The sequence below is a fragment of the Melospiza georgiana genome, chromosome 9, assembly GCF_028018845.1.
Source record: "Melospiza georgiana isolate bMelGeo1 chromosome 9, bMelGeo1.pri, whole genome shotgun sequence".
Classification (NCBI taxonomy): Eukaryota; Metazoa; Chordata; class Aves; order Passeriformes; family Passerellidae; genus Melospiza; species Melospiza georgiana.
Genome location: NC_080438.1, coordinates 3,974,164 through 4,001,908, shown reverse-complemented (window position 1 = coordinate 4,001,908; position 27,745 = coordinate 3,974,164). Strand labels below are relative to the sequence as shown.

Below are 27,745 nucleotides of genomic sequence, written 5' to 3'. Positions count from 1 at the left end.
TCTGGGTTTTGTGCCGCAGGGCAGCACCTGCCTGGGCTTGGGGACAGCCTTTGTGGCCAGCCCTGGAAGATTCAAAGCCCAGGATGCTGCTGGATGTTGCCAAGCCACTCAGGGTTCCTTTCTGCAGTGTGGTGACAGGAGAAAGCCCAGGCAAAGGGACATGGAGGTGTGGGCCACCCAAAGGAACCTGCAGGGTGTGGCCTCCCAGAGGGGGGATGAGATTTTGGGGGCTTCCGTGCCCAGCAGCTGTGCCGTGCCAGGGGGAATGTGAGAAATCTCTGTGAGAAAACTCTGTGAGAAATCTGTGTCAGAATTCCGTGTGCTGCCTTGGCAGTGCTGGGGGGCTCCTGGAGTGACACAGAGCAGCAGTGTCACCCCCAGGTCCAGCCTGGGACAGGCAAACAGAGCCCAGGCAGAGGGAGAGGAGATGCACTCTGCAAAGGGGATGATGTGCATCCGTGTCCCTTGTCCCCACGGCCGCCCCGTTTCGCCCGGTTGTCACGGCCACCGTGCCCTGGTGACCGGGCAGGAGGGGCTGGGGGCAGTGGGGGTCCCTGGCCGGGTTTGGGGTGTCCTGGCTGGGCAGAGGGCAGTGTGTGCCCGTGCTTGCTGTGCCAGGGGCTGTGTGCCCGGACAGCTGCCGTGTGTTGTCTCGGCTCCTTCCCTCCTTTGTTTTTCCCCGTCTGCCCCCTCTGGTTTATGCGCGAGTTCCCTTCCTCCGATTGTCAGAAATTTCTTTTTCACTGTGTGGGCAGGAGACAGATTTTAACTGTCTCTATTTTCTTCCCTTTTTTTATTTTTTTAAATTTCGTTTTATCCCCCCCTCCCCCTTCCCTGCCTTCCTTCCCCGCTCCTCTCGTCTCTCCCTCCCCCCTTCCTCTCCCCTCCCTCCTTTTTTCCCCTCCCTTCCCCACGGCTCTTTCCCTCCCTTTCCCATTACAAACCATGCCTGTGGAATGCCCCCCGGCCGGATCCATGCCTCCGTGCCCAGGTAAGGATGCTCAGCGCCATGGGGGCCCTGGACCAGCTCCCGCTGCTCTCCCGAAGTCCGCGGGGACATGGCGTGTGTCCCCCTCCCCATCCAGCTCGCTGCTACCTGTTGGGGCCGGTCGGGAGACGCCACTTGGGGCTGTCTCCATCCTCCTCCTCCTCCTCCTCCTCTCTCCGAGCGGTTCCCGGTGGGCAGCGCTGCTGGCTCCGCTCTCGGGATGCGCGGGGCTCCGCGGATGCAGCGCGGGGGAAGGAGCGGGAGGCAGCCGGCGGCCACAGGTGGGTTCAGCCCGGCCCCCTCGGGGTTCCAGCACCGCTCTGGGACGACACCCCAACTTTGGAGCCCGGTTTTGCCCATTCCCGAGGTTTTTGAGGCGCGGGGATGGGCTCTGGCAAAGTTTGGCTCTGGGCGGTTTGGGGGGGAATGGGGGTCCCGGGGGACCCGCCACGCTCGGGGAGGATGCTGTGTTAGTGGGGGTGCCCATGCTAATGCCCCGGTGGGTGAGGCCGGATTGAGGTGTCACCCCTCTGCTGCCGTGCCCTGGGTGCCCTGGGGTGCCCTGGCTGGGATGCTCGGGGCTCCTCCGGCTCCAGCCCAGCGCTTCCCAAATGAGCGGCATCCTTTTGCTCCGCTTCTCTTCCGCGGGGCTCTGCCTCGTGTTGTCTCCCTGCTCCCAGTCCCCGCTTTCTGTGGGTCCAGGTGCTGCTCCCGAGCGCCTGGCTGATGCTGGTGACAGTGATGAGTGAGTGGGGTCCTAAATCAGGGATTGTAGGGATTGTTTGCCTCGTTGCTCCAGCTCTCCCAGCTCCTCCTGCGGTGCAGAGCGTGTGTTTGGGCGCTCGTGGCTCCAGCGGCTGGAGCAGGACCAGGGATAACAACACTTCCATCCTGGGATAACTATCCCAGATGACAACTGACAGCCTGGACCCTGCCCAGGAGGGGTCACACCTCCCTCCTGCGGTCCCGGGGTGATCTCAGCCTGCTCTGCGGGCTGGCTCCGTGCTGCACTCCGGGCTCAGGGTGCCCTGGATGAGGTGACACTCTGGGCTTGGGGTGCCCTGGATGAGGTGACACTCTGGGCTCAGGGTGCCCTGGATGAGGTGACACTCCAGGCTTGGGGTGCCCTGGATGCAGTGACACTCTGGGCTTGGTTCATGCTGCATTCCGGGCTCAGGATGCCCTGGATGAGGTGACATTCTGGGCTCAGGGTGCCCTGGATGAGGTGACATTCTGGGCTCAGGATGCCCTGGATGCGGTGACACTCCAGGCTTGGTCTGTGCAGCACATGGGGCTCAGGGTGCCCTGGATGAGGTGACATTCTGGGCTCAGGGTGCCCCGGGTCCAGTGACATTTGGGCTGGCCCTGAGCCATGGCAGGGCAGCTCTGGCACAGGGGGCAGAGCAGCACGGAGGGCGCTGCCAGCGGGATGTGCCAGGCGCTCCAGCTGCTGCTGCCGGCAGCTCTGGCAAGGCTGGGACACATCCAGCACCCCTGAGTGACAGGAGCCACCCCAGAGTGACAGGAGACATCGAGTGCCACCCAAATGTCAGCGTTTCCTGCAGCCCCCTCTGCCCAGAGCAGGCAGGCTGAGCTCTCCTGGAGCTGCTGGTGGTGGCATCAGGCCCTGGCACTGAACTCCCCTCTGGTCTCTGCTGCTGCCTGGCAGAGTTGCTTCGCTCCTCAGCAGTGCTGGAATGCCTGGAAAGTTTGTGTGCTGTAGTTTGGGAAGCATTTGCATCCCTTGAGCACCTGGGGTAGGGTTCCTCCTCCTCTGCTGCCACGCCGGGCAGTGCAAACCGGGCTGAGTGGGAGCACGGCCAGCCCCTGTCACCTTGGCACCTTTTTGGGGCAGGTGACGGGCTGGTGCTGAGGCAGAGCCTCCCTCTGGCTCACTGAGGGCACTAATGGGGACCTGAGCACGTGTGTGACACCCCTGGCAGCCCTGTCCCCTGGGCCATGTGAGGCTGCAGCCCCCCGTGGCCCATCCCCGGCGTGGCTGAGTCAATGCAGTCACCCACCGCATCCAGCGTGTGACTCACAGCTCCTCATGCACTGCTCTGAATCACTCCCAGCCACACCGGTGACTTTGGTGACAGCTGAGAGGAGAAAGCGGTGCCCCCAGCACTCCCCCAGCACCTCTGCTGCTGCCAGATGGGCTCCTGGTGGTGATCCAAGGGAACTTGTGTGAGTGGCAGCCGGAGTTTCTGCTCACGCCTGCATCCCGAGGATGCTCGTGGCTGCAATTTATGGGTGGACACTGGGCTGGTGCAGCCAGGGGGTGACTCTTGTGCTCTGCTTGCTGCTTTGGGGTGAGTCTGATGTCGTTCTGAGCCACTTCCCCCAGGCCAGGGCTGCACTTTGGGCCTGTTCTCCAGGTGCTGTTCAATATTCCCCCTGTGCCTCTCTGCCGTGGTGGTGTGGAGCCCCTGGGGTGCAGCAGCACTGCCTGAGCAGCTGGGGATGAGCAAGGGGTGCCAGGAAAAGCTGCAGATGCCCCATGGCTGTGGCTGGCAGATGGTGTGGCCGGCAGCTGGGCTGGTGCTGCCCTGTCCCTGCTGGCTCCCCGGGGCCGGAGGCGCCTGCTGGAGCTCACACAGGCTCGGTGATTAATGAACCTCCCCGGGGGCTGCCGGCTGTCACCTTCCTGCCTCTGCTGGAGACACTGCAAAGGAGCAGCCTGGGGACACACTGCCTGCTCCTGCCTCCCCGGGCAGGGATTCCAGCCGCCCTGCATCCCTCACAGGGATTCCAGCCACCCTGCATCCCTCACAGGGATTCCAGCCACCCTGCATCCCTCACAGGGATTCCAGGGACCCTGCATCCCTCACAGGGATTCCAGGGACCCTGCATCCCTCACAGGGATTCCAGCCGCCCTGCATCCCTCACAGGGATTCCAGCCGCCCTGCATCCCTCACAGGGATTCCAGCCACCCTGCATCCCTCACAGGGATTCCAGGGACCCTGCATCCATTCCCAACCATGGAGAGGGATTCCACTCATCCTGCATCCCTTCCCAACCACAGACGGGGATTTCAGTGACCCTGCATCCCTCACAGGGATTCCAGCCACCCTGCATCCCTTCCCAATGAATTGACAGGGATCCCAGCCCTCCTGGATCCCTTCCCAATGAATGGGTAGGGATTCCAGCCATCCTGCATCCCTCCCCAGCCACAGACGGGGATTCCAGTGATCCTGAATCCTTCCACAACCACAGACAGGGATTCCACTCATCCTGAATCCCTTCCCAATCACTGATAGGGATTCCAGTGATCCTGAATCCCTTCCCAATGATGGACAGGGATTCCAGCCATCCTGAATCCCTCCCCCACCACAGAATGGGATTCCAGCCATCCTGCATCCCTCCCCAGCCACAGACGGGGATTCCAGTGATCCTGAATCCTTCCACAACCACAGACAGGGATTCCACTCATCCTGAATCCCTTCCCAATCACTGATAGGGATTCCAGTGGTCCTGAATCCCTCCCCAGCCATGGACAGGGATTCCAGTCACCCTGCATCCCTTCCCAACCACCCACAGACCCGCTGGGGGTTACTGGAGCATCCCTGTGTCCCCACTCCAGCCGTGTGTTTGGGAGGAGATGATAAATGAATCCAGTGCCTTGCAGCTCCACAGAGCTCCAGGGAAGGCACAGCCAGGGAGCAGAGGGGACCAGAAAAGCTCCCCAGGTGCCTCCCAGGTCTCAGCCTGCCCCTCATCCGCCTCCTGAGTCTTTTCCATGCTGCTCTGCTTTATCCCTGCCTGTTGCTCTTGCGAAAGCTCTTTCCACCCTCCCCTCCCGGTGCTGGCTCCCCACCAGCCTGTCCCCTCCTTCCTTCCTGCTCCCTGCGGCTGAAATGAAGTGCTGGAGTATTTCAGGGATGTCAAAACATACCATTAGTCACGGTGGTGAGGCCTCGTGCCTGGGGAGAGGCTGCCGAGCTCTCTGTCAGGCTCAGGAATGATCAGGGCAGGAGGGAGCCCAGGGGCAAAGGCTTTGGGCTTTCTCCCTTTCTGGTACCCCTGGCATCATCCTGACTTTGTTCTGAGCCAGCAGGTTGGTTCAGGTGCTCCCTGGCCCCAATTGTTCCACAGTTCCCCAGGGATGCTGGGATGTGGCATCTGCAAAGTGAGGGGGGTGGGATTCTCCCCACAAAAATCCCGTGTCAAGGGGACCCTCCCATCGTGGCGTTTACTGGCTCAGAAGGGCTGATTTTCCTCCTCTTCAGCAGAGATGTGCTGGGATCCGTGCTCCCTGCTTCAGAGGCTGCCTGTGGTGGATTTAAATCCAATATTGGGTTTTTCAGGCAGTTGTTTAAAGGAACCAGCATGGGCACCAAAACACCCGCTCCTGCAGCTTGCCATCCACAGGCATCTGTGCTTCCCAGCCTGCCTCTGAGTTATTGTTCTGTTTCTTTAGTGACAAAACACTTTATTTCCTCTCACTTAACACACAGGGAGTGGGGAGGTTCCATTAAAAACACCCCAAGGTCCGGGTGTGCAGCCCCTGCCCCAGGCATTGGAGATGTCTGAGCCTGATCTCTGCTGGAAAGCTCAAAATGATCAGGGGATCAGGGGCTCAGCTCCGGTGTGGTTCTGACAGGAGTGCTGCCTATAAATCAGCACAAACCAGCTGGAAAGGTGCCTCAAAGCACAGAGGTGTGGGCAGGCCTGAGCCTCACCCCTGACAGCACATCCCTGGAGAGCCTCATTAGGCTGTGGCTAATGCTTTTCTGAAGTTCTCTGGTGCAGCCAAGAGCATTTGCATTCCCCTTGCCTTGTTTGCCCACCGAGCTGCAGGCAGAAGGTGCTGAGGCTTCCCAAGCAGGGCTGGGAAATCATAACCTGGTTTAAAATTAATTAAAGCTTGTCCTAAAAGGAGAACAGCACCTCTTGTGCATGTTCCCATGTCCTGGATGAGCCCCATGGCGGGCCAGGGTGGTACTTCCATGTCGGTTTTGAGACGAGTTTTAATTGAAACCTTGTGTGAGAAAATCAGGCTGTACCGAATGGGAGTTGCTCAAGATGGTGACTAATTACTGTGATTAACTGAGCAACACTTTGGGCTCCTCTTCCTCCTGCTCTGCCTCTCATCCTGGCCCCTGGGGAGTGAGTGGGTCAGGGAAGGATCACACCCTGCTTATTTGGGGGATTGGGAGATGGGGCACAGCCCCCCAGTAATGGGGTTGTTGTCTATATGGCCTCTGCTTTCCCTGAAAATAGGAGATTTTCTCTGTGGAAGCAGCTTGGGAGGGGAGAATTATTGCTGTGGGCAGGGCTGGAGCTGGGACCCTTCTTGTGGTGTGATACAGGGTGAGAAACTCCATCCTAAAACCTTGCAAATGTGAGTTGGGACATATGGGATGTGTTGGGAAACAGGGGCAGCCCTTGAGTTTTTTTCCTCTGTGGGATTTTTCTCTGTGATGGGGTCCCTCCTTCAGTTCTGCCCCACCCAAGGCTGCCTTTGGGTGTTTGGTTCTGGCTCCCTGAACCCTAAAAAAGCCCTGTTTACAAAACCTGTCCCTGCTGTCTGCCTCCGTGGGCTGCGCTCCCGGCTCCCAGCGAAATGTGTCACTGGCACCCAGCGTTATTTTTAGAGCTGAGGTTTGCAGAATGCAAAGGCTGGGCAGGTTTTTCCAGGGTGCCAGATTTTCCAGGGAGGAGGAGGAAGAGGGGACTGAGTTGATTTCTTGCTCTGTGCCACTGTGTGGTGGCTGCTGCCACACCAGTGTCCTCTGGTGAGATGGTTCCACATTTCCATGGGGATTTATGGATCCTTCATGTTCCTCTCTACTTGTCCTTTTTTGCTCTGTGTCCGGGGGTGTTGCTGCCTCTCTGACCCATCTTTGGCTCCTTCCAGCCCTTTTCCTTGCCTGGCAGCAGCTGCACTGTGTCCAGGGCTGGTTGGGATGCACAGGCAGCAGGAATGGGCGGGGTGTCAGCTGCTCTGGAGCTGTGGGGAGCTGGTCCTGCCAGCAGAGCTTTGCTTTATCCAGGTTCACCTTCACACCTGTCTCTGGAGCTCCTGCTTCTGATCCAGGCTGGAAAACCACCATGTACATCAGCCTGCTGTCCTGTCAATCCTCTCCTGCTCCTCTCTCTGCATCCTGAGCTCTGGGAGAGGCTCCTTCCCCTTCCAGCCTGACTTGTATGCATCAATGAACTCTTAAATTTCCCACTGGGCTTGTGTCTGCTTCTGTGTTTGTTCCAAGGGGTCTGGAGGTGGATGAGGTTGCTGGTGGGTACCAGATTCACGCTCCACACGTGTGAAACTTGGTCTCTTCTGAGAGATTCATGTTTTTTTGGGCAGGGACCTACAGGGGGCTGTGGAAAGTGAGTCTTTATAAAGACAGTGTCCCAAACTCTGCAGTGTGACATGGGCACTAGGAGGTTGGCTTTGCTCTGTTGATAGTGGATGTGTATTCTGTGATTCAGTCCCAGGGCCATCCCCTCTGTCGATCCTGGAGCATCAGAAGTGCTGGAGCACTTTGCAGTGTCACAGGGGGTGAGGAATGCCCTAAAATGCCTTTTTGTGGGTTGGGGTGATGCTGGGCAAGGAGAGGAGGAAGCCACTCCTCAGGATGATCCAGGGAATCCATGGACATCCTGTGTGTTGGACCAGGGTGCAAAACCAGCACACCATGGACAGGGATGTTCCCCCAGCCTTGGAAGCAGCATTTTGGTTGAAGTTGAAATGCTTCTGTGGGGTGAAGCTGGTTTTACACCAGGCAAAATCATGAGAACCAGTAGAAAGGGTGAGAGGAGGGCAGAAGTTTAAACAGCATCCAGACTTGATGGTAAGGGCAATAGGAAGCTGAAGGTTTGGAGGCTTCAGGTTTGAGAGCCATCTTTTAAATCTGGTGCTGTTTTTCCTGTGGTGGATGTGATATAAAAAGCAAAACTGCAATGAAGTGTGCCTGCTGTGTTGGAGTAGATGCTTTCTACCAGATAAAATGACTTTTTTTTTCTTCCTTCTCCCCCCACCTTGGCACTTTTGCCCCCAGCAGATCTCTGCCTGGCTGCCACCCCACACCCTGGGCAGGCAGACCTATTAAAGACCTTGCAGGGAGAATTTCTCACTCTGCTGCAGGATTTTCCCCTTTTCCCACTGAGTTATGGTCCAGGTGTTGATCTGGCCCTTTGGGGTGGCGTTTCCCATCTCCCAGCACTGCGTGGCCAGGGATGCTGCAGCGTTCCCTGCCTGCCTCCTGTCCCAGTGCCTGCTCCCAGCCACCTGCCAAACCTCCCTCCGTGGCTGCCACATCTCCCTCGAGTCCCCCGTGGCTGCCATGACTTTGTTTTAGTCACTTTGTGTGCGTTGCTCATGCAGGGAGCACTCAGTGCTGCTCAGAGCGTTTATCAGCCTTGGAGCCGTCACCTGTTTCCTACTTGTTATTCCAGGTATTTAATTTGCTGCTTGAGAGCTGGAGCTTGTTTTTCCCTATGATTCCCTCTGAAGGGAGGTGGTTTTTCAGCTTCTGCCTCGGGGAGGGGGTGATGGAGAGGGCTTTGCTGTGCCTGGGGCTGAGCCTCAGAGCTGGGCTCTGACCTGGCTCCATCCCTTACTGGGATTTTTGGGTGACTGGAGCTGGCCCAGAGCAAAAGCTGTAATCTGAATTAATGTTTTAATTATGCTGCTCTCTTCCCCAAGGGCTGTTCTCTTTGTTTTGAATGTGTTAAGCTCTTGCATGCATTTTTTTCCCTGCTCCCCTCACCGTGCAGCTCTTTCCAGGATGAGCTGGGGTGAGGCGATGAAAAGAAAAGCTGAAGCTGCTCTGATGGCTCAAATATGTATTTTACTAATAAAGGTTTCCTCTGTGAATGAAGTGCCCAGCAGCAGGAGCAGAGTCAAAGCGAGGTTTTAAATCAGCTTGAAAAAAAATCAGATTGGAGAGGGAGAAACTGATGGTGTTTTCATCTCCCTCTGTTATTCCTCAGTTCCTTTAATAATTCAGGTGGGGTTTTTTTGTCTATATTAAACAGAGCAGACTTGGCAAATGAGTGGAATGTGGCTCCTGGAGCTACAGGGTAAGTACTGAGCCTTGACAGTTCTCCTTTCTGGGTGATATTGGATCCTTGCTGGTAGAAAACACAAGTACCCTACACCAGGAATTGATCAGCCTGTCTTGCAGCACATTATTATTATTATATATTATTATTATTATTATCATCATCATCATAATATTGATAATAACAACAACAACAACAATATTTTTTGCTGTATGGGATTGCACTGGAAGTGTTTCCATCCAGGTGTGATGGGCTAACTCCCACTGGCACGTTAGGGTGGGAATAACCTCCCCATCCCCTGCGTCCACTTTAGGGGCTGCTCTGAAGCTGGGCTGGGTGAATGTGGCCACAGAAAGGTGCTGCCTGTGTGATTTTTGTGCCCTGGGAAATGTTCTGCACCCCTCAAATTACCCTGGCTGCTGTGGCTGTGCATCAGTGTGGGGAGAAGACAAATCACCTCCCTCGGGCCATGCATGGTTCCCAGCACATTATAGGAAATCTGTCTTGGAGTGCTTAATGTGTGTCCAAAGGGTGTGGGTGACTTGAAAAGGTCTCCTTGTGTGTTGGTTGCATTAAATGCCTTTATTTGGGTTTTTAATCCCTTTTCTCCCCCAGTTTTGGGGTGGATCTGGAGCTTTGTGGATTCAAAGGTTGAGTGCTGCAGGCTCTGTGCTGCTCCTGCTGTTCCCTTCAGCCGAGGAATGTAAACATTGCACTGGGATATAGAAACTGTGTGAGGCTTTTAGTTTGTCACCTAAAAAAAATTAGCTGAAAAGCACTAGCTCTTGGATTAACTCCTGGCTTCTTGTATTAACTCCTGGCTTCTTGTATTAACTTTTTCAGGTCTGTTTTCTGAAGGTTGGCACAAGGAGGGAGGGCTCAGAGGGACTGCTGGTGCAGCCCTGTTTTGGTTGTGGAACGTTTTGCTCTGGTGGCCTCTCAGTGATGCTTGGTGGAGTTGAGGGGGCTGCTGCCTCTGTTTCATCTTGTGAATGCCAAATAACTGCATTTCTCATCTCTTCCCCAAACTCATGTTTTTCCACATCATGCTTCTTTTCTGGGCTCTTGCTTGGTGTGTGTTTTCCTGAAGCCTCAGTGGCTGGGGCTGCTTTGGGAGTTGCCAGGCTCTGCTGCTCCTCTAGTTCTGAGCCAGGATTGCATCTCATGGCACAGCACCTTGGGCTGGGCCAGCCTTTCCCCTTCAGTCAGCTGAATTTTCCCTGTTTTCCTGCCTGCAGACCCCATAAATAACCCAAACTTAGGTTTGCAGGCCCCTGTGGTGGATTGGGATGACACTTTTTTAACTCCATGGTGGGACCTGGGAGCTGAACCTGGGTGGTGCTGGGAGTGAAGGGCTCACTGCCTAGCCTTTCCTGCATGGAAAAGCTCCAGCTGGGTCAGAGCTGGCCCTGGGGATGCTGGGGAGCCCTGTGCAGGTTTGGCTGGGGGGTTGAGCCCCTTGTTCTCTGGTGTGTCCCATGAGAGCAGGCGTTTGGCACAGGAGATGTCCCAGCTCTGCACCAGCCTGGTGGCGCTCAGTGGGGAGCCCAGCAGCAAGGGTGAAATCAGGACAGTTCTGCTGGGTTTAGGGTGAGCTCTCACCCCTGCCACTCCTCACTAAGTCCCATGAGGTGACAGCCTGGTGGCTGCATGCTCCTTACTCTCCAAGGCAGCGTGGGGCCAGCCTGGGTTTCCATGCCCTGCTTTGGACCTGGGGTGAAAGTGCAGGTTTTGCTTCTTAAATAATGAGCTGCTGCAGTGGATGCTGAACAGTGACAGACCAAGCTTGCTGTTGTCCTTTTGTCCACAATATGCTGTTATGGAAGTGGGCTTCCCCCTCCTCTTCCTTTTGACTTAATTTGCACAGGGGAATTTCTGGGAGGCTGCTTCTACTACAGGTTTGGTTTGGGTTTTTTTTTTTTATTCCTTCCTTTGCTACAGTAGCTTTATAAATTTATCACTGCTCTGATTTAAGGCCTTTTTTTTCAATTATTATTTTTTTCCTCCTGGCATATGGAAATAGCAAGCTTGGGAAAAATGCAATCCGTTAGCCATTTCAAGCAGGCTCTGCATCCACGGGGCTCAGCAGGCTGAGATTTTTAGAAACACTCAGCACTGGCCTTGTGTTACAGCTCCTGTGGGATGTGGAAAGCACCCAAAGCTCCTTTAGAGATGCCTTGCTTGGTGTGGAGCACCCTCAGGCAAGGTTTGTTTGGGGTTTGGGCTGTGTGCTGGGGTCTGGGAAAGCCTGGAGGTGAAGGAATCTTCACCCAGAGGTGTTGGCTCAGCTCCTGGCAGCTTGCTGGGACACCCTTGGAAGGGAGCTGGGTACCTGGGTTTGCTCTTGGATCCCCACCAGGCTCTGGGTGATGTCTGGATCCATGCAAGGAGCCTTAAACCATTGTGGATTATTCTTGTGGCATTCACAGTCTTTGAAAAAATCCCTTTGCCCAGGGTTTTTCTCCTGGGAAGCTGAGAAGCCTCAGAGAAAAGAAAAACAATTCTTATCTCATTTGCTTCTCCTGTGTTGTGCTGCTTTGGAATGTGTTTGGAGACTGTTTACCCACAGGTGATTGTTTCATTGGATTCCGCTGTGAGTTGTTTTCACTCTTTGGCCAATTGGGGCCAAGCTGTGTCAGGACTCTGGAAAGAATAATGAGATTTTATTATTATCTTTTTAGCATTTAGTAAGTATCCCTTCTGTATTCTTTAGTATAGTTTAGTATTCTTTAATATAATATAGTATAATAAAGTAATAAATTAGCCTTCTGAGAACATGGAGTCAGATGCATCATTCCTGCCTTCATCAGGACACTCCCAGCAAATAATACAATATTATTCTTGCTTCCCAAAAGCTTCTCCAGAAGGGTCCCTTGGGTGCCAAGGCTTTGTTGAGTCCTGTGCCTCCTGGCACTGCAGAGATGCTGAAAGCTCAGGGAGCTCTTTGCAGATGGCTCCACACCTTCCTTGGGCACTCAGCGGTGCTGAAAATCCTCCCTGCTGAGCTTCTGGGGCCAGGTTTGCTCTGCAAAATAAACCTGGGTGTGGTAATGTCCTGGGTTGACTATATAATGCTTTTATGATATAAAAAGCATCTCCCAAATTTACCCTGAACCAGAACAAATACATTTAGGGATGAGCCAAGGTGCAGCCTGAGTGTGCAAGGCTGGGCATGCACCCCAAGGGGCTGCAGGATGTGGGTAAAACCTGAGGGATCTGCTCTGCAGAGGGCTGGCTCATGTGGAGGAGTGGTTTTGGCTTGAAGGTGTCAGTGCTTTGGCTCAAGGATGTTTTTGGAGGAAATGTGGCAGATTTATGTCTTTGTGCTTCCTCAATAATTTCTGGAGTGGTTTGGATGAGAAGGGACCTTAAAGGTCATCTTAGTCTGGCACCCCCCGCCATGGGGTGTAGGGGGATAGAACATAAGTAAATAAAGGAAATGTAGAATGTAATTTTACCCCCTAAAGAGTTGCAGCTGAGCTAATTATTAAGGATTAGGAGCAGGCCTGATTTTACCAGTCTACAGCTGTAGCCAATAAGAAGAATGTTATAAAAGAGTGGATTGGTTGGTTGAGGGGGACTGGAGTCAGTTGGCTGCTGTGGGGATGAGGAAGAGTCAGTGCCTGGAGGAGCTGCCTACGAGAAACATCAAGGAGGTAGTAAACTCTGGCAATATGGAACCCTTGCAATGTAATGACAATAGAACTCCTGCACTATAATGACAACAATGGGGGGACACCTTCCATGAGACCAGGTTGCTCAAAGTGGCTTTGAACGCTTCCAGGGCGTTCACAAGCAGGGGAGGAGGGAAGAGTGAAGTTCTGAACACGAGGCCTGCTTCCTCCCTGTGGGCATGCTGGACATGTTCCCTCACAGCAAGAAGGACTAGGACAGACCCTTTGCCTTCACCTGCTCTCCAGAACCCATGGAAGTGTTCAAGGCCAGGCTGGACAGGGCTCGGAGCACTCTGGAGTCCCTACCCAAGGCACTGGGGCTGGAACAAGATCATCTTAAGGTCCCTCCCAGCCCAAACCATTTTTTGAGCCTTGACCATTCAGTGGGGCCCAGTGCAGTGATGAGCTGGGTGTCACCTGCAGCAGGGGTGACAACCTGATCATTGCCTGGGGAGGGTGACAGGGCTATGGGGCAGGGCCTGTGAGCAGCTCTTGGAGAGGCCATAAACTCAGTCCTGGCAGCCCCTGCTTTAGGGGAAGCCTTGGTTTCTCTGGAGGTGCCTGGTCCTGGCTGCAGTGCTGGCCCTGTGCCAGGGACTCCCTGATGTAGGGGATCCTATCTGGGTGCTCAGGGTTTGAGCACCCCCCTGTTTTCAGCTTGGGGCCCTTTTAGGGAATGTCCAGCCCATTTCAGGCACAGAGGAGGGTGTAAAACCCAGGAACACATGAGTGCAGCATTCCCAAATGGAGTTTCTGTGCTGCTATGTGGTGTGAGGGAGTTTTGATGCACCTCAGGTAGATCCATACACCCTGAGGAAGACTCTGGTATTTTTGGGGTCACATGAATGGAGGCGGAATTGAGAAATCTGACTCCATGTTCTTAGAAGGCTAATTTATTATTTTATGATATTATATTAAAGAATTCTAAAGCTATATTAAATAATAGAGAAAGGATACAGACAGAAGGTTTAACAAGATAATAATGAAAAACTCGTGACTCTCTCTAGAGCCTTGACACAGCTGGCTGTGATTGGCCATTAAGTTCAAACAATTCATGTGAAACCAATCAAACAATGACCAGTTGACCAAAAGATGAAAACTTGTGACTCTTTCCAGAGTCCTGACACAGCTTGGCCCTGATTGGCCAATGAGTCAAAATAATTCACACCAGAACCCAATGAAACAATCTCCAAACACATTCCCCATGAGCAAAACACAGGAGAAGCAAATGAGATAAGAATTATTTTCCTTTTCTCTGAGGCTTCTCAACTTCCCAAGAGAAAAATACTGGGTAAACAATGTCCAAACCACATTCCAAAGCAGCAAAACACAGGAGAAGCGAATCAGATAATTATTGTTTTCACTTTTCTTTGCAGCTTCTCAGCTTCCCAGGAGAAGAAATCCTGGGCAAAGCAGATTTTTCCAGAAAATATGAAAGTGACAGAAAGACTGGAGCCCTCACAAGTGGTTCAGCTGGCAGCTGACACACAAACAAGGTTCAAAGCAAGAATATGACCTGGTTTAAACCCGGAATGTTGGATGGCAGTCATGTAGCAGTGCCAGTCTGGGGAGGGTGGAGGTGTCAGCCTGGTCCCTTTTGGGAGGGATGGATTTTGGTTGCTGCCACTTTGAGCTGTGCAGGTGGGGGCTGGGGGCCATGAGGGATGATTGCTTACTCCTCCCCAGCTCAGACATGCTGCTGGTGCTCCCAATGCTGCTGGCAGACGGCGGATGGCTGGCATGGGGAAAATCAGTGGTGTGAAGCTATTTAGGAAGGAGCGAGTGGGCACGAGGAGAGAGAGAGGGGGAGTGGCACTGCCAGAAATAGCCCTGGCGAGGGGCTGCAAGCCAATGGGCTCTGCTGGTGTCCAGTGTGGGGGTGGTGGCGAGCACAGGGCCGTGCTGGCCAGCTGGGCAGTGCCAGGTGGCCGTGCCAGGCTGCAGGAGGAGCCCCTGGTGTGTGCAGGCTGGGTGACACACGCCGCCAGTCTCACACCGCCGGGCCTCTGCCATCCTGGAGATGTCTCAGAGTTCCAGATGGCAGCTCCCTGGTGTAAAAAGAGCTCTGTGTGTGTGTGTGGCTGTGGAGGAGCCTCGTCTGGAGCCTCTCCAGAGCTGGAGAGGGATGGATGGGGGGCCAGCAGCGAGAAGTGTGAGGGGCTGGTGTTTGCAAATGTGGTGAAGTCCAGGCTCCAAGGGCACGTGCTGCTGCAAAAGGGTCAATTCTGCGGTGGATTTAGCAGCTGATTGAGCTGTGGGGCATCATTTCAGCAGGGAGATGGAGCAGTCAGCTTGGGTCAGAGCCAAGCTCTTTCTAGCTCCGTGCCTGTCCTGGCTGTTCAGTCAGGGCTGTGGAGAATGTTGGGCTGGACTGGTGCATGTCTTATACAAAGAAGAAATGGGATATGCATTGCTCTTTTCCTGCTGGACCTTCCTGGGCTCCAGCTTTCAGCAGCACCAAGCTTGGAGATTGGGGCTAGGCTGTTATTCCTGGCTGTTGTTTCTGCCCTCCTCCGCTCCACGAATTTGATCCTAAATTCACCCTAAATCTGAGCTCCTTTGCACTGTGCTCAAGTGCCCCACAAAGCGTCTCCCTGTCTGAAAGTTTGCTGTGGCAGGAATTATTCTGAGAAACGTGCTTCAGAGGGATGGAACAGCAGAGAGGGAATGATGGCACAAAGAGGAGAAGGAGGGAAGGCAGGCACGGCTCGGCGCCAGCGATGGCAGCGGGCGGATGAAAGGAGGGAAAGCAGCGCTGGGTGAGCTCTTGTTGGGAGAAAAAACACTCAGAAAAGAGGGAGCCCAAGGATAAATCGGTGGCTCTGGTCCAAAGGGAGGTGCTGGAGCTGCTGGCTGTGAGGAATCAAGGCAGATGGGGGGTGATCAGCAGTGCTGGGGCAGGATTGGCATTGGGGCTGAGCTGTGCTGCTGGAGGGAGAAGGGGCCACTGCTGGTGGCTGGGGTCCAGCTGGGTGTATCTGAGAGAGCAGTGCCTCCAAATGCTGAGCTTCATGCCTGTCTTCTTGCCCAGATGGCTTCCAGAAGCACAGACCCTTCGCTCGGCCCCTCAGCAAAGCATCTGGGCTCGTGGCCAGGCTGGCTCAGACCCTCTGCAGGGTCCAGCCTTTGGCAGACAAGAGGAATCCCTCAGCCAGGCTTTCCTGAGGGATTTGATGGTGTCCCCTGAGCAGGAGAGGGGCCCCTGGGACTCACTGGGAGTGTGTGTGCATTGAGTAGGAGGTGAGAGCTCTGTGCTTGCTGAGCCAGGTTATTAGTCCTGGTGGAAGAAGCAGGATTGCTGAAATGTTCTTTTTAGCTCCCTGATGACATTTGTTTGTTTTGTTCCCATCTCCCCAAGTGTGGGAGAAGCTGGGCTCAGAGGATGAGCTCTGGGGGTGTGTGGCAGCTTGGAGTGGCTGAGGATGGCAGGAACAGGGGAGGGGCTGGTCCAGGCTATTGGCCCTAAGCAGCAGAATGCCCTGGATATGCTTTCCCAGCCACTAGGCAAGCTGGTTGCTTGCTCAAGGGTCCTCAGGGCCTGATTTCAGCATGTGTGATGCTGCCAAGGCAAAAAACCACTTTTTATTGTCCATTTATCCCAAGTCAGGATAAGGCAAATCCACTTTGTTCTCTGTGGCAAAGAGCAAAAGCAAAAGGAAAATATGCTTTTCCTCCTTTAGGGTGGAATCAGGAAGGTTTTGGCCTGTTTAGCAGGGATTTAGGGCTCTGCTCTGTCCTAGTGCTTGTCAGGCTGTAGCTGCTGGTGAGGACCCTGCAGCGGAGGATGCACAGCACGTGCTCTCCATGGAATTCTGGAATGGTTTGGGTTTGAAGGGACCTTAAAGATCATCTTGGTCCAGCCCCATGGGACACCTTCCATGAGAGCAAGATGCTCAAAGTGGCTTTGAACACTTCCAGGGACGGAGAATTCACAACTTCTATGGGTAACCCATGTCTCACCACCCTCACTGAGAGGAATTTCTTCCCCCCCAGCATGGCAGCCCAGACTTATCCTTTATCCCCTTCCCTTCCTCACTGTGCAATTTGTGCAAGAGACTGTCTTCGTTTTTGCACAAACAATGAGACCTTCCCAGCAAATCTTTGTGCATAATGGGAGCAGGATTGAAGGAAGAATAAAGCCTGCTGTCGCTCACCCTCGTGGCATCCCTTTGTTTCCCCCTCTCAGGGGTGCTGTGACTCCTTTTGCCAGGAATCTGCTGTTTCCAGGATGGAGTAATTACCTGTGCAGGTCTATTAAGCACTGACACACTTTGTGGCTTGTGAGTCACCTCAGCCAAGGCTCTGTTGGAAATCAGAGCTTGTTTTCAGTGCCTTTGCCAGGTTAAACACTGATTTTGTGGCCATGGGATGCTGCCATCCAAGCTGGGTGTCTTTCCTGCTCCATCCCAGCTCCTGGCTCAGGCAGGTGTTTTTTTGGGGAAGCCATCAGTGTTTTTTGGGGAAGCCAGGGTGCTGGTGATGCCTGGGGTGCAGCAGGTGTGGGAATCCACACTATCAGAGGGTTTTGGGAAAGCTGCAAAAGGCAGGCCTCAGACAGCAGAACTGGGATTAGAGCTGAGCAGAAGCCATGAGATTGGTCAGCAGAAAAATTATTTAAAAAGTAGAAAAGCAAGGACAAATAGAACAATGGTCTGTGTATTAATGCTTGTCTGGAATAACTCCCTAAGCTACAGAAAGTTTTTCTAGCAAGATACTAGGAAGGTTAAAGCTTAATAATAGATCTCTGTGCATTATGTTTTAAGGCTTACAAGCAGGTATTGTATTCAAAATAAGCAAGCATTGTTTAACCAAAGGTACCTGTGCTTATTATAGTGCTTGGATAGAACTACTGTCAATGTGCTTTTGCTCTGTGTGATTGGTTAAGAAACTTTTAAAGTGAGTTGTAACATTGAGTTCTTGGTCTGCTGCCTGGGATGTGAGCTGCTGGCATCTTCCCATTGTCATTTCCTTCTCCATCCACATCAGATCCTCTGTATGTCTGTGGTTTCAAGCTGACCTGGTGTCCCCCAGCAGCAGCAGTGCCCTGCTCTCAGCTCCACCTCATTCCAGGTGGAAGGAAACAGGGCTGGCTGCGTTTTGCCAGCAGAGCTTCCCAGAGGCTGCTCCATTTATTTATTTTTAAAAGCATTTTCTGCCCCTGCTGCACAGCAATTTTAACACACCCTGGCTGGTTGGGCAGCTCCTGCTCCTCTCCATGGCTTGGCAATACTTCAGCTGCTTTAGGCCTCAGGGGGATGGGGATTGATGCTGAGCTCTGATGTGCTGTGGGTTCTCTTGTTCGCCCTGAAATGTGCCAGCTCAGGCTGAGTTTCCAGGCTTGGCAGCACTGCTTCCCATATTCCCATTCCCTGGGTGTGGGAGCAGCTGAGGTGTGATGTGCAGAGTCAGTGCTGCTGTGCACTGTCAGGAAAATTAACCCACAAACACCAGAGGTTTGTGTCCAAAAAGGAGACAGAGGAGTGCTTTTACTTTATTCCAATAAAGGGAGAGGCCATGGGGCATTCCTCTGGGGTCTCTCCAATTTTTGGAGGATGTAGCCTCCTTTTTATCCCAATTTCCCAGCTGCATTTCCCTTCTCTCTTTCCCCATTTCTGAGGGACTTGAGAGGTTCAGACTTCCCAGAATGCCTGATACCAAAGATTTCCCTCTAATCTACAGCCCTCCCTTTTAATTTTTATTTCTTATGGAATTTAGGGGATTTCCCTCATTTCTGAGGTACCTGAGGGGTTCAGACTTCCCAAAACACCTGACACCGAAGATTCCCCTCTAATGTATAACCCCATTTTAATTCTTAATTCTTATGGAATTTAGGTATTTTTTTCTTCCCCATTGCTTCTTTCATCTTTCAATGTCTAATTTCATTTATCAGTGGAATCCTTCCCATTGTTTCCCTTTTCTCTCCCAGTGCTGGTTTTATCTAACAGCAGACCCACAGCTTGTTTCTAAAGACAAATCCACTATTTGTAAAGACAAATTCCACTATTTAGTGCTGGGATCTCTATAAAAAAGTGCAAATTTATGTTGTTCTTGGGGTGATGGGGGTCTGTCCATGACCACCTGCATCCACAGGCTCTCAGATCACCAAATGTCCATGGAATGGTGGGCTGGGCTGTGCAGATGCCACTCTCCCTGTGCCTGTGGCTGGGCAAGGGGACAGTTTGAGGCTGTTCCCATAGCTGTGCTGTGCCTGGGCTGTGTGCCCTGCCTTGGAGCACCACAGGGAGTACAGGAGTGTCACAGACATCTTTCATGGAAAATCCTTTCCTTAGGATTTTTTCCTCCTGAGAAGCTGAGGCCTCAGGAACAAAATGTAAACATTGATTATCTGCTGCTGTGGAATGCAACAGGTGCATCTGTGATTGGTCTCATGTGGCTGTTTGTAATTAATGGCCAATCACAGTCAGCTGGCTCGGACAGAGAGCTGAGCCACAAGCCTTTTTTATCTTTCCTTTCTATTCTTAGCTTAGCTACCCTTCTGAGATGAAGCATTTTCTTCTATTCTTTTAGTATAGTTTTAATGTAATATATATCATAAAATAATAAATCAAGCCTTCTGAAACATGGAGTCAGATCCTCATCTCTTCCCTCATCCTCGGACCCCTGTGAACACGGTCACACAGGAGGACTGCTGTGCCTTTCCAGAGGGGAATCTCCTCCTGGTGGGAGTGGAGGGAGAAGGGCAGCACGGTTCCATAGGGGTGACAGCTGAGCTAATTCCTGGAGGGTGGCCTGGAAATTCTCTCCAGGAGCCCTGGCTGTGCCCTTCTTTGGAAAGCGAGCTCCTGCCCGTGCTCGGCGCTGCTGGGCTCTGGACGCTGCTGCTGCTCCTCAGATCCCTCTGGAATTCCCATCCTGGATTATTCCTGTTGCCAAGCTTCATTCCTGCTGTTTGCAGAGCTGCTCCCACTGGAGCAATCCCCTTCCCTCCTGGGTGGAAGAGCTTGTACACGGAACACTGAGCTGTGCCAGGCGTCGTCCCATCTCCCCCATTCCTGCCCACGGCGGATGGCACAAACCCCTTCAGGTCTGTCTGTCTGTCTGCCTCTGCTCTGCTCTCTGCGGGTTTGGGATGCTGGTGTGGAGCTGGAATTGGGGGTGGCAGGGTGTAGGTGTGGTGGATGTGTGATGAGCTGCAGGCAGAGGGGTTGGGATGAGGCTGTCTCAAAGGTGGTGCTGGAAGAGGTTTGGGTTGTCAGGACGTGTGTTCCTGATAGGAAAAGATTTTAAAATCACAAAATTTGGAGAGCTAGAAAGAAAGTCAGGCGTAGTAGACCCTGGGAAATGTTAGACCTTGTATTTGCTGGATCCTGTGAAACTGCACCTGTGAAAGCAGCATATGATAAATGATATAATTGTTAGATGTGATTAGATGCAATTATTGCTTAAAGAATCATGAGAAACTATGTTAGGAGTTTGAGGGGGATCATGAGAAACCCATGCTTGGATGAAATCAATGTATACAGTAGAACAATGTAAGTTTAATCATTAATATGTGAGTTATATAACAATAGAATATAAAAACATGTTCGGCCCAAAACTATGTCAGAGTCAGATTTGGGTCTGTCAACTCCTGACCCCAGAGCTCTCAATGAAAGCACCTGCATGTGATCAATCTGTGATTATGTGTTCCTGAATGCTCACATTTTCAATCTCTGTGCCTGGTTCTGCCCCAGTGCCAGGCCACACAGCCCTATCTCTCACTGCCACTGCAGCAGGGATGTGCTGCCCGTGCTCTGAGAGCATCCTTGGGGCTGGGTTTGCTGTTTCCTGGGCACAGGGATAAATAGTTGGTGGTGTTGTGTCGCAGACATCTTTTATGGAAAATCCTTTCCTTAAGATTTAGTCTCCTGAGAAGCTGAAAGGCCTCAGGAACAAAATGTAAACATTGATTATCTGCTGCTGTGGAATGCAACAGGTGCATCTGTGATGGGCCCGTGTTGGATGTTTGTAATTAATGGCCAATCACAGTCAGCTGGCTCGGATAGAGAGCTGAGCCACAAACTTTTATCATTCTTTGCTATTCTATTCTTAGCTGGCCTTCTGATGAAATCCTTTCTTCTATTCTTTTAGTATAGTTTTAATGTAATATATATGATAAAAAAATAAATCAAGCCTTCTGAAACACAGAGTCAGATCCTCATCTCTTCCCTCATCAAGAACCCCTGTGAACATGGTCACAGTGTTGTTTAACAGTTGCTGTTAAAGGAGGGATGAGATGATTTAATGTTTTGTTTCTCCTAAAGCTGATCCCCTGAGATTGGGCTCTGTAGGAGGGCTCCTGTGCTCGGGGCTGTGCCCCCCAAGGTGAGCCCTCAGCCTGGGGGCTCGCTGCCCTTGGAGCTGCTCCTGCCTGGGCTGGGGCCTGAGCAGCAGCCTGGGCTCAGCTCAGCCTTCCCTGGGCAGCACAACTGGTGCTGAGCCCTGGGGAGTGGGCTCTGCTGCTGTGACAGCCCTGGCCTGGCAGAACAAAAGCTGTTCCCCAGACAAAAGGTTCTCTCGTGTCTGCTGCTGAGGCTTCTCCTGGCCTGGAGCAGCTCCTGCGTGTTCTGAGCTCTGCTCTTTGCTCCTTCTGATCTTTGCAGGTGTTCCAGGGCTCTTTGTTGTGTTGTTTTGCTGTCGCTGTGGCCCAAAAATAAGCGTGTAATATACCAGTGGGTGATGAGAAAATGATGGTTTTTGAGCCAAATGGCCTTTCTTTGATTCCACCATGTCCCTCTGCCCTCAATATGCCAGCACATGTGATGCTGCCTTTCCTGACTCTCCCATTTTGGTACATTTGACCCAATCCTTTCATCCACACCTTTTGCTGTGTGTAGGACTAAATCTGTGCAAGAAACCTCTGCCTGTAAATACCTTTTCCTTCTCCCTTTTCCTTCTCCCTTTTCCTTCTCCCTTTTCCTTCTCCCTTTTCCTTCTCCCTTTTCCTTCTCCCTTTTCCTTCTCCCTTTTCCTTCTCCCTTTTCCTTCTCCCTTTTCCTTCTCCCTTTTCCTTCTCCCTTTTCCTTCTCCCTTTTCCTTCTCCCTTTTCCTTCTCCCTTTTCCTTCTCCCTTTTCCTTCTCCCTTTTCCTTCTCCCTTTTCCTTCTCCCTTTTCCTTCTCCCTTTTCCTTCTCCCTTTTCCTTCTCCCTTTTCCTTCTCCCTTTTCCTTCTCCCTTTTCCTTCTCCCTTTTCCTTCTCCCTTTTCCTTCTCCCTTTTCCTTCTCCCTTTTCCTTCTCCCTTTTCCTCCTCCCTTTTCCTCCTCCCTTTTCCTCCTGCCTCTCTCTTTTTGTCCCTTTCCTCCCTTCTTCCCCACCTCATTTAAATCCCTCTGTTAGGGGTGTCCAAATCTCCCAAGCCTGGGAATGCAGCCCCAGCTCTCAGTGGATCCCAGGGATGCTGGGAGCAGCTCTTCCCCAGCAGAACCACTGCAGATCTGCCAACGCTGGGGGAGTTTCATCCCACAAACTTCCCCCCCAGCATCAAATGACTAAAAATAACCCCCTCACCAGCTGGCACTGCTCTGAAACAGAGCCCCAGATGGGCTGGAGCCCCCCAGAGCTGCCCCAGGCAGGGCTCACCCAGCCCAGCATCCATGGCAGTGCCAGGGGAAGTGCACGTGGCAGGAGAGGAAAAGGCCATGAGGATGAATCAGCCTCTCTCACAGCCCATCTGTCTCTGTTTGGAAGGGCCCCACGCTGAAATTCTTCCTCCGAGCTCTGCTTTTCCACCCTGCCTGCCTGAGCTCCCCTTCCCCCCTGGAGGTAATTAGCAGGGACTGGTGATTAGCAGCTCAGGGCAAGCAGGCTCGGTGGAGAGAGGCTCTGGATTGTCCTGAAGTGTCCCAGGGAAAGGTAGGACCAGGCCAGGCTCAGGTCCCAGCCTGTGAGCTCCCAGCCAAGCTCCTGTGGGCAGGTGACATGGAAAATCCTTATCTGACTTTGGTCATCCCCAAGGTGCTTGGGTGCAGCATCCTGGATGCTCTTGTTAGGAAAATTAATCCACAAACACCAGAGGTTTGTGTCCAAAAAGGAGACAGAGGAGTCCTTTTACTTTATTCCAATAAAGGAAGAGGCCATGGGGCATTCCCCTGGGGTCTCTCAGATTTTTGGAGGATGCAGCCTCCTTTTTATCCCAATTTCCCAGCTGCATTTCCCTTCTCTCTTTCCCCATTTCTGAGGGACTTGAGAGGTTCAGACTTCCCAAAACATCTGATACCAAAGATTTCCCTCCAATGTACAACCCTCCCTTTTTATTTTTAATTCTTATGGAATTTAGTTTTTTTTTTCCTTCCCCATTGTTTCTTTCATCTCTCAACGTCTAATTTAATTTATCAGCAAACCTAAAGTTTATTTGTAAAAGCAAATCTCTTTTTTCCATTCATCAATCAGTGGAATCCTTCCCATTGTTTCTTTTCTCTCCCAGAGCTGGTTTTATCTCCCAGCAGCCTCACAGCCTGTTTGTAAAGACAAATCCCTCATTCCTCTCACTCTCACACAGAGTTATATTATGTGTATATATAGCTAGTACCATACACATTTCTCATACATACATATATTTAACAGCTTCTTGCTCTGATGCTGCTGTCAAAACCATCCTGCAAACCCTCAGGGGAGGCTGCTGAGCCACGTTTGGAGAGCCTGTGGGATACAGCATGACCAGGGTTTGTCCATCCTGCCCTCTCTGGGAAGGGATCTCTGCCTCCCTGCTCTCCGGGGCGCTGCTGGAGCTCAGCACAGCGTTTAAACCTTTTCCTTTAACTCCGGGATTTTTGGCCAAAGTTGTCCAGCTAATGGAAGCAAAGAGCTCACCCAGCTCTGCCCTGAGTGTGCTGAGTGTGGTGATTATGGTAATCCACCTTTCACTTGGCTAAAGGCTTGATTGCTGCCCTTGGAACACAAACACAGCACTGAAAACCCCTACAAGGAATTTCCTCCTGCTGCTGCTGCCAACCTGCTCCTCCCTGCGGCTTTCTATTAGTTAATCAGCTGCCAGAGGGGAGAAAAATGAGCCATGGTGTGAGATCTCTGGGTCTCCTTCCCGCTGGGGTTGAGATAACAGGTTGAGATAACAGGGTTGGGTCCCTTGAGGATGCTGTAGGGAGGATCTGTGTGTGCTGCTTCTTCCATCACTTGTGCTCCTGTGCTTGAAAAGCATTTTCTCAGTGGGTTGTGGGGTGGGGATGCTGATTTTGTGCCCCATTTCAGCCCACACTGATGTACTAGTGGGGCCAGAGCTGCTCTGTGTTTGGCTGTGTAAGAAGGAAAAGGAAGGAAAGGAAATGAAATGGAAAGAAGGAAATAAAATGGAAGGAAGGAAATGGAAGGAAGGAAATGAAGTGAAGGAAGGAAATGAAAAGAAATGCACAAGTGCCAATGTTGTTTTTGGTAGCTGAATATCTCCTCTCTAATTCAGTTTGGCCATTCTCAGTGCCCCGTGGCCATGGTTTTATCCAGATGATTTCTCTGCAGCAGGAGCTAACAGTAATTTTCCTGACTTTTATTGCTTTTAGAATGAAGTTTGGGAGATGAGAGCTTCTAGACACTTCACTTTAATGTGTTGGAAGCCTTTTATCACAGTGCAGTAATTCCTTGGGTCTGTATGAAACACAGACCAGTTGGGCAGTGACATCCCTGTTCCTGTGGCAGGGGCTGGGAAACCACCTCTGGGACCACAGGGGTGTCAATACACGTGGATGTGCTGTTTTCCTGTGCTGTTTTTAACCCCTAATTGTCATTAGTGGAGGTGTGAAGTCATTTTCTGCCTGGCTGTTAGCAGGGAGCTGTGACAATCTGGGTTGATCCCCAGGAAAGGGCTGGTCTGCAGCTGGAAGGCCTCAGAGGCACTGAGACCTGAAGGGAGCCTACAAGAAAAATGGAGAGGAATTATTTATGAGGGGCTGGAGTGACAGGACAAAGGGGAATGGCTTCACACTGACAGAGCAGGTTTAGGTTAGATATCAGGAGAAAATTCTGCCCTGTGAAGCACTGGCATTGGTTGTCCAGAGAAGCTGTGGCTGCCCCATCCCTGAAAGTGTCCAAGGTTGGATGGGGCTCGCAACAGCCTGGGATAGTGGAAAGTGTCCCTGCCTTTGTCAGGGGAGCTGGAACAAGATGAATTTAAAGTTTTTTCCCATCCCTGGCCATTTTGTGACACACACACGCGCAGAGTTCTGTGTTATTAAGAAAATCCAGGCTGGAGGCAGGGCTGCTGGCTGGCTCCTGGCTCTGGCCATGCCCCTTTCCAGCATGGTTCCCACCAGCAGGGGCAGGGCTGGCATTTAAACACCAGAAATCAAATTACACGAGCCAATGTGGTGTTTTTCCCATTAATTCAGATCTTGGGTAAAAAATAAAATGTTTGTTTTCAGTGCGTGAGGAAGGGTCCAAAGGCCAGAAGAGGTGCCCTGGTGCCAGCTGCTCTGTACCTGGCATGTGGCATCCCTCGTTAGCGTGAAACCTCGTCAGCTTTCCTTAACAAAATGTTCTGGCATCCTCCCTTCTCTCCTTGTCACTTCTCCAGAGGGAACGTGGCTTGTTCTGCTGGCAGCATGAGCCCTGTTTGCTTGGGGGAGGCAGAGCTAATTATTTCTGTTTGTTTCCTCCAACTTTCTCAGGGTTTTGTTTGAGGGCTCTGCCTGAGCTTTCCCTCTTGCCCCCAAGCCTTGGACTCAGCTGGAGTGGGAGATGCCCTGGGAATGTCTGTGGGGATGCTGGACCTGCCCTTGGGATTTATCCTCTTTTGCTCTTGGCTAATTGTCCTCAGGCATGCCTGAAACCTGGAGTGTTCACGCCTGGTGTACGTGAAATCCTCCTGTCCTTGCCAGGGAAATGTTAAGGGAACGAACAGGGCTAATGGCTGTTTAAAATAAGCATAAAAACCCCAAAACAAACAGAAGCTGAACAAACAAAACAAAACAAAAAAGCTCACCAACCACAGGAAAAAGAGAACCAAAAAAGCCCCCCCAGAAAGCTCACCAGCCACAGGAAAAAGAAAACCAAAAATGCTCCCCCAACCCAAGGAAACCTAGAGTTAAACTTTGAGAGGCGAGGGTTGAGAATAAGCAGAGCAATATGAAAAGGAAAAGCAGAAGCTGGTGGAAATGAGATATGATGAAGGTGTCCAGAACTGACTTGAAGAAGTAATTAATGCTCCTAAAAAAAGTCGCATGGGTAAGCAAAGTAGTGGAGTGGAGGATCCGTTTATAGCTCTCAGTGGGAGCAGCCAAACTCCTCTTATCAATGTGCTAATTAATTTGCTGAGGCTCTTGCTGGCAGTTGCCTTCTTCCTCCTGGAGAGCTTGCCAAGGGCTGAGTGCCCCTTGGGCTGGACTGGTTTAAATCTGAGGGCGGCTTTGGATGCCTTCTATTTACAGGGCATCACCTGGAGGAAATGGGATGTTCCCCTGGGCCCTCCATCCCTTCCCCTCGTGAGGAATGGCAGGTTTATTTTCACTAGGATTGCTGTCCCCTCAGTTACTATTAATTCCCCCCCCCCAATATTTAATTTATTTTTGCTTCTGGTGGAAATGTAGTGCTCCCCAGCCTTTATCCCATCCTCTCTTCTCATCTCCCTGTTTGTTCTGGAGGTGTCTCCAAACGGGAAGGGGTTAAGATGATGATGTGCTTAGCTTGCTGCATGGCTGGGGGGTTTAAATCCTCCTTTTCCTTGCTTTCTCCTGCATTAGGGATGGAGTTAGGAAGGGAGCAATGGCCTTGGCTGCCTGCTGCTTTCTCTCATTCCCTTTTTCACCTTCATCATGGGTAAATGCTGGACAGGGAATTTCTGGGACTGCCAAATCAAAGCCTTTCCTGCCTCAATAAGAGGCTGAACAGAGCTTTTCCAACACGAAAATAAAGCATTTCTCCATGGCTTTGGGTGTAGTCCTGGCCATGAGCATCTCCTGCCTGTAGGGCATCCCCTACTTTGCTTGGCCAAGGAAGGAGCACTGCTCTGTGTGGTGTTCCTGGCACTGTTCCCCTGTCTCTGGCTCCCTTGTGCAGCTCCCAGCTCAAAGCCAGGCTGGTATTTCCCCATCCAGCCTCCTGAAATTCTGCTTCTCTCCTTGGTTGTCCTTGGCTGTGGGGCTGGAGGAGAATCTGGATGCTCCAGCCAGGGGTGTCCCATAGAGGAAAACCAACCAAATGGAAGGATTGATTGTTTGGTGTGGTTTGATCCATGTGTTCCCAAATCCTTTTTCCCATCTCATCCAGCTGTGCTGCTCCAGGGAGGGCTGGCTGCTGGGTCAGGGAGCTGCAGGTTCCAGAGGCTCAGTTGGGAAGGATGAGGGAGGCAGGAGCTGCTGTCCTGTTGCTGTAGGACACGAAATAAAATGATGCAGACACTGGAACTTTCAAGGTAAAAAGAAGACAAGTTTAATTTCTGACTTCAACATTTATAGATTTTCAAGAGTGATGGTGGATTGGAGGATGACAGTGCCACCTCTCCAATGACACTGGGCAAACTAACAGACTATTAAATTTCTCTTCTTCCAGAAAAGAATGTAAACCAATAATTATTTGCATAAAACTGCCTGAGAAAGTTCGTTACAAGGGTGTAAACATCAGAAAGCTTAGAAGAACAGGATGACACTGCCCCTTGCCCTAACCTTGGGCATCCAGTGATGTGTGTCCTGTGTGAGAGGGTCCAGCCCCATAAACCAGGGGGAAATGGGACTTTTGGCTTATGGGGGATCAAAACCAGCAAACTCCAGCCCAACAAACTAATGAGAAACAGAACTTTTGGTTGATGTGAGGGGAATGGAGGGAATCATGGGGCAAAACCAGCAAACCCCAGCCTGACAAACCAAGGGGAAATGGGTCTTTTGGTTGATGTGGGGCAAAACCAGCAAACCCCAGCCTGACAAACCAAGAGAAAAGGGACTTTTGGTTGATATGGGCCAAAACCAGGAAATCCCAGTCCAGCAAACTAATGAGAAACAGGACTTTTGGTTGATGTGGGGGGAATGGAGGGAATCATGGGGCAAAACCAGCAAACCCCAGCCTGACAAACCAAGGAGAAATGGGACTTTTGGTTGATGTGGGAGGAATGGAGGGAATTGTGGGGCAAAGCCAC

General features: G+C 51.9%; 1 protein-coding gene across 5 annotated transcripts in view; it reads left to right on the top strand.

The window, feature by feature from the left end:
- Nucleotides 1–912: 912 nt before the first annotated feature.
- The window catches only part of CACNA1E (calcium voltage-gated channel subunit alpha1 E), a 153,794-nt gene continuing 126,961 nt past the window's right edge, over nucleotides 913–27,745 (top strand). For all 5 annotated transcript variants that reach the window (XM_058029920.1, XM_058029921.1, XM_058029916.1 and 2 more), the window contains exon 1: nucleotides 913–991. The gene's annotated coding sequence lies outside the window, so the exon portion shown is untranslated. The remainder of the gene's footprint in view (nucleotides 992–27,745) is intronic.